Raw genomic sequence first — 6,985 nt, 5'->3', positions numbered from 1 at the left:
ACAGAATGGGAAAAATATATAATAAGGGCAGGGATGGGCAACTTAAATGCTGGATCTTTTTTATTTATTTATCGACACTACCACAGGGCCACATATAGGACCGTGCACTTAACCAGATATGGTGAAACTACAATTTTAAATATGTTTACAGTGCAGTAACTTAACATATTTCATGCTCAAATGCATGTATAACAGTATAAATAGGAAAACAAAAGGTTTGAAGCAAATTAAGTAATTTTGTGCATTTCATGCTCAAAAATGTAGTTGTACTGAGGGCCAGTGAGGATGCGGGCCGTATGTGGCCGCCGAGCCTCCAGTTGCCCATCCCTGAATTAGAAGTTTAGTGGGAAAACATTTCCAGACTATTTCCCCTATTGTGGTTAATAAAATCTATAAAATTCAGATTTCTAAACATTAATAAATAGTGCATCATGTATCCAGGCTCTGCTGGTGGGTGTTTGGCCTTTCACAGTGTTTCTGACCTACAAACACACAAAACAAGTTAATGTGCAGAGCTGCAGTTATTAACATATAGAGACAATTCCAAGTTGCTCTTTGATAATTTTTCTCACTTTTTAAGCCAGACTTTGGTTTTAATAACAGCTAGTTATTAAGGGTTTATAAATGGAAAAATATTCATGATGTCTGAGTTCTCTTTTGGTGTTTATTTGTTTATAAAGGAACAGGAACAAATTATTTCTGGTGTGAATCAGAATTATCTGGAGTCACATCACTTTTATTTCAGTTTCACTTCCAAAATTAAGAAATCTAAATTCTGCATCAGACAGATATTTAGAGATATTTTTATCTTTCAATCATGATGAGTTCCATTCAAAAGTTCAACTTCACTGGGATGTCACAATATTCTGCAAAAACACGTTTCTCTACGATATTAAACAACTGCTAACAGAAGGAGAGTCATTTGATCGGATTCTGAAGTGATGCAACAATCTTGAATCTGGAGGTTTTACAGATGTTCTGAGGTGTCGGGTTGAACATGTGAAACATTTAAATTTCATCACTTGTAGCTTCTCTGCAGCAGCAGCTGTCAGATCTGAATCTGTCTGCTGTCGGCTTCATGTGAGAACAGACGGATATAAACTACAACTCCACTGGTTTTACTGAGGCACACAACTGTGAGGTGGTAAATCTAGATACACTTATATTATACTGATATTATATTTTATAAACTAGTGCAGTGCCCGAAGGAAGTATCTTTCCGTCCGTATTATGCTTAGCTGTCAGTTAATAAAGTTTTGTTTTTACTTTTTTCAATGGATCAAACTGATGCGGAAGAAAGGGCTTAAATCTCCGCTTAGCATGCTAATCGTGAGATAGCACATTACGCAGTATGCTGCACTAAAAGTACATTAACATGAACCCAATTAGCTGATATACTATATTTCATATAAGTATCTCATATCAACTGATTATGGGCATTACGCTAAGCAACATGAATGTCATCCCTGAATTACATAGTAATGCAACATAAGAAGTGAATAAAGCTAAATCTCCGCTTAGCATGCTAATCGCGAATAACAGAATTTGCACATTACATGCAGACCACTACAACGTCTGCAACTCCATAAAACGCTTACTTTTCATAAGGTACCACACCATCCAGCACATACACATTGAACATTGATATTCACTGGAAACTATTTGAATATTATTGGAAAATCTAACCTTGTAGTGCACTTTAAAACTCCTAAAGATAGGTAGGCTAAATAGACTTCCAGATGAGATGAGTCAGGGTGGAAATCCAGAGTGAATTGTGTTACTGACCAGGTGTAGGCCTATCACACTAAAAGGCGTCCGATCAGAAACAGTGCAATGCTGCAACACGTCCTACGTAAATAATGATATTTTTAAAAATTAATTAAAAAATCTTCAAAATCAAGGATGCACAGCTTCGTGCAATGCGCAAGCCACATATGAAATCTGAGGTCAGTCTGACTAACGGTCAGCGAGATATGAACTTGACCAGGGGTCTGCAACCTTTACCAACAAAAGAGCCATTGTTTGCCAAAAAAAGAGAAAAATTGTTGGAATGGAGCCGCAAACCTTATTTTGAGCCTTTGAGCGAAGATAAAACAGCCTACTGAGTCTAAACTAGCCTACCAACATTACTAATAGGTCATAACGAGCATTTAGAAATATGAATTCGTAAGAAATATCTCAGGAGACTCGGAATCAAAATCTCCCTAGCTAGAAAATCTCAAAACTAGACTTGAAGTTGACAAAATTTAGAGGTTAAGGTGCCAGGCCGTAGACTTTTTTCGTAAGTTTTGCAAGTTATGATGCACATTTTAGTTGGATTTGTAATGCCGTATATTATCTGCATATTTTTACAATTGAAGAATACAAATTCCAATGGGCCGACGCCAATGATAAGGTTGCCTGCCCCTGCCCTGGACACACACACACACACACACACACATACTTCTTGTTTTATAGATAGATAAACCAACAGAGTTAACAGAGTTATTAGTGTTCATTTGTCGGCAGTTTTTTGGTGATTTATTGCTTTTAGATTCTTGCGAATCTCTCCTGAAGAGTGGACATTTGGATCAATCAAACTACATTTCCAGTAAAATAAGTGACCTATATAGAGTAAATAAAAACCTGACCTATATATTATTTGGCTCTCTGCCACAGCTATGCAGGTAGAGAGGCTCCATATGGAGAACACATGCAGGAATGTTTGAGTCTGACGGGAACGTAAAACATGAAACACGTCGGCTGAAGATCCTCAGATCAGATTACAGCTTTTACACCTCAAACTCTGTTCTGTTCCTGCTGGAGATGACAGAGTTAAACTCTTGATGCTGAAATTAATTCTGATAGAAAAGTTTGAAGATCAGTGTGAGGGGAGACTCTCCTCCTTTTCTCTCTCTTTCTACCTCTCTCTGTCTCTCCCTTTCCAATTCAATTCAATTCAATTCAATTCAATTGGCTTTATTGGCATGACGTAACAATGTATATATTGCCAAAGCAAGCATCAGAAAAAAAGATAACAAGATAAGGAAAGCAATATTTACAATAAATTATTATAATTATATTATTCCTTTTAAAAGAAAAGAAAAACTAATAACAATAAAAGAAAGCAACATTTACAATCATTGAACAATATTTACAACCAATATATAATTCATACAATCTAACTGTCCCAGCAAAAAAAGAAGAGAAAATAAAATAAAATAAAAAAATTCCTCTCTCTCTCTTTCTCTCTGTCTCTACCTCTCTCTCTCTCCCTACCTCTCTCTCCCTTTTCTCTCTCTTTCTCTCTCTCTCTTCCTCCTCCTCTCTCTCTCCCTCCCTCTCTCTCCCTTCCTTTTCCTCCTCCTCTCTCTCTCCTCCTCCTCTCTCTCTCTCCCTCTGTCTCTCTCTCCTCCTCTCCCTCTCTTCCTCCTCCTCCTCCTCCTCCTACTCCTCCCCTGCTGATAAACTCTCTCAGTCTGTTCTGGTTATCAGACGTCCGGCTGCAGCTGCAGGTATGTTCTTCTGTTTAATAACTGCACATTCATCAGATTATTACAGCTGTTGATTTAGTTGACCTGAACATTCATGAGAGTAGTAAAACTAAGATGTGTGTGTGTGTGTGTGTGTGTGTGTGTGTGTCAGGATGAAGCCTGGCCTCCTCCTCCTCCTCCTCCTCTCAGCGACTCTGTGTGCAGCTCAGAGACAGAAAGTGTCTGAGAGAGCAGAGTGGGACGACAGGAACGAAGGTCAGCACCAACACTGATATTTACTCAGGTCACTCTCAGGTTTGGAGATTTTTTCCTCTTTATTTCAGAGGGAAATATTCCATCAGTCTCAGTGAGTGCTTGTAATGTTTGTATATGCAAATATGCAGCAGCACAGATTATAATGATCGTTTGCAGTGTCAGACAGCAGCTGTGTTATAGACTTTTTAGTGTTAGTTTTTTGACTAATACAGGTGTTGTGATAGTATTCTGACTAACAGCTGGAACTGTTCATGGATCCACAGCAGCAGAGTGTTTCTCCTCACAGCACAATCACTTTGTTTTCTGATATATTTTATTTCTTTGTGAAGATCAGGCTGTCGGACACTAATGTTCACTAACTGTTCAGTTATGATTATATATATTTGTGGGTTTATGGAGCTTTAAATCCTGCAGACACTTTTTTACAAAACATTGAGACTCATATTTCTAACTTTACTTTCTTCAGAAGTTATTTTATCAGCCGTCTCAAACTGCTGCAGCAACTTCAGCTCAATTTTGACCTATAAATCGTCAGTGTGATGCTCAGCTTACAGAAACAGTAAAAGGTGGACTTTTTATTATAACTAATATGTTTTTATTACTTCTCTCCTTTTGTAATGTCTTGTGATTGTTTTCTCTCCTCCTCATCACTCTTCTTCTTCTGTCCTCTCTCCGTCTTTCAGTCTTTTCCTCTTTTCAGCTTTCTTGTTTTCTTTTCCTTTTTTCACTCTGATCAGAAACTCCCTGATAGAAGTAGTCTTTACTCTTTAAACACTGAATATAATCAGGATTTCACTGTTACTAGTTGAACTTCAGGTCATAAACTGAAAGCAGAAGTTTTATTTGTGCTGCAGTAATTTTCTGTTGAGCTTTTACTGATTTGAATAACGTTTCTGTAATAATATCAGTGATTTGTAAGAAGACGTGAAGCTGCAGCTGCTCTCCGTTTCTTTATATATATGCCTGTGTGTGTATGTGTGTGTGCGTGTGTGTGTGTGTGTGTGTGTGTGCGTGCGTGCATGTCTGTGTGTGTGTGTGTGTGTGTGTGTGTGTGTGTGTGTGTGTGTGTGTGTGTGTGTTTGTCTTTATATAGTTGTGAGGGCCAACCCTTGGCAGAAGACCAACATTGTGAGGACATTTGTAGTTGTGAGGACATTTTGCCTGGTCCTCACAAAGTAAATGATAGGATAGCCTCTAAAGGGCTTAATTAATCATCTGTATGAATTTCAGGGAAGGTCCTAACAGAGATGGCAAACCCTGAAATGTGTGTGTGGGCTGTGTGTGTGTGTGTGTGTGTGTGTGTGCGCGCGCAGCAGAGAGGGCGGGCCCCCGGGGCTGTGTGTTAGATATTAAATATAATATTTATATGTATATGTTTATCTGTGTGTGTGTGCAGCAGAGAGGGCGGGGTCTCGGTCCTGCGCCAACCTCACTCTGGTTCTGGATAACTGGAAGTTTGCGATCATGACGCAGGTGAAAGATCTGCTGCTGCACGACCACAGCACGGTGCTGCCCGACTACGGCCGGTCAGTCAGCAGACTTTATGATCTTTATTAAACACTAACTGATGCTTTCTGTAAGGCTTTTAGTTCTTAAAACATCTTGTTACCTGAGAGGACATTAACCCCTTGGAGTTTTGGGCTATTTTCTCAGTTTTTTTTTTTTTTTTTTGTGTGTGTTCAGTATCTTTATTGAGTTTTTCATATAGCAAAAACAACAACAAAAAAATAAAATAAAGATAAATACAAATATAAAGCAATCGGCTGGAGAAACATGAATGGAAGGTTATGACATGTATTCAAAAAAATAAAGCTGTACAGATTCTGTTCCTTCGCATATATACAGCATGTCATTATGAGTAGCCAAATATACATTACACAAACCAGCACAGACAGCCACAAAAACAAACAAACAGAGCTGTCTTAGACCAAAACAACAACCATAACAACAAGAACCACAGGGGGTAAGCCATATCATACATAAATTTAAAAAAAAGAGATTTTTCTCAGTTTTTTAATACACGTTTAAATAATTTTTCCACTTAAAAACTGTTTACCATGCCGCCTTGGTATCATTTTTTTCAGCACAACCTCATCTATATGACCTGATAATTATTTATTAATTTTGACTTACTGGATCAACATTTTAGCCCCAAAAGAAACTAAAGTTGGATTTAGAAAATAATGTTGTTGTTTTTTACTTTAAAAACACAATCATGCTCAATGAAGAATTTTAAATGTTGCAAATGTTCTTCTTCACGTTGTCACAACGTAAAAACAAAGCAACGGTGAGCCCTGTTGTCAACTTCCCTCAAAAGTTCTGACTTGTAACTCTGCTAGTTTTGTTTGATGATGACAGACCAAGTACAACCGGAAATAAGGTCAAATATATTTAGTCTAAAAATATGGAACTAGCAGGAATCCTCATTTAACCTATTTTATGTCATATTTTCAACCTTTGTTCACATTTGCAACATTTAAAATTCTTCATTGAGCATGATTGTGTTTTTAAAGTTAAAAAAACAACATTACAACAACAACATTATTTTCTAAATCCGACTTTAGTTTTTTTGGGCTAAAATGTTGATCCAGTAAGTCAAAATTAATAAATATTTATCAGGTCATATAGGTGAGGTTGTGCGGGAAAAAAATATACCAAGACGGCATGGCAAACATTTTTTAAGTGGAAAAATTATTTAAATTTGTCTTTAAAAAACTGAGAAAATAGCCCAACACTGCAAAGGGTTAATGTCTCACTGTGTGTCTCTGTCTCCCTGTCAGCATCCAGCCTCTCTCTGATGCTCTGGGGGATCTTTACGGAGAGTTTAACGCCCTGAAGGAGCGTCTCTCTGAGCTCACGGCTCAGTTTGACGCTGTGGAGTCCTTCGTGGACGACGTGCGTTCAGGAAGGAAACCCTCCAAACCCCGAGGGGAACCCCGACCCCCAGGACCCCCGGGCCCGCTGCCGGGGGACGGGGAGGCTGCAGGAGGACGTCCTCAGGGCCGGAGGACCAGGGTGGTCGTCAGGAGGATCAAGAAACCTGCAGCATGATCACAGGACTGACCGACACATGATGAAAACTCTCTTATTATTGTCTCAGTTTATAGAAACTGTGTTTAGTTCCATCAACTGTCCAAACTGAGCAACAGGGACACGTCCTGCAGGACACAGAGACAGACAGACAGACAGACAGACGGACGGATAGACAGACAACAGCTCACACATCAGCTTATTAATAATAATAATGTTTTATTGTT

Source organism: Centropristis striata, chromosome 21, assembly GCF_030273125.1.
Source record: "Centropristis striata isolate RG_2023a ecotype Rhode Island chromosome 21, C.striata_1.0, whole genome shotgun sequence".
In the NCBI taxonomy this organism is placed as follows: Eukaryota; Metazoa; Chordata; class Actinopteri; order Perciformes; family Serranidae; genus Centropristis; species Centropristis striata.
The sequence above is the reverse complement of the archived record's forward strand: the minus strand, read 5'-3'. Positions refer to the sequence as shown.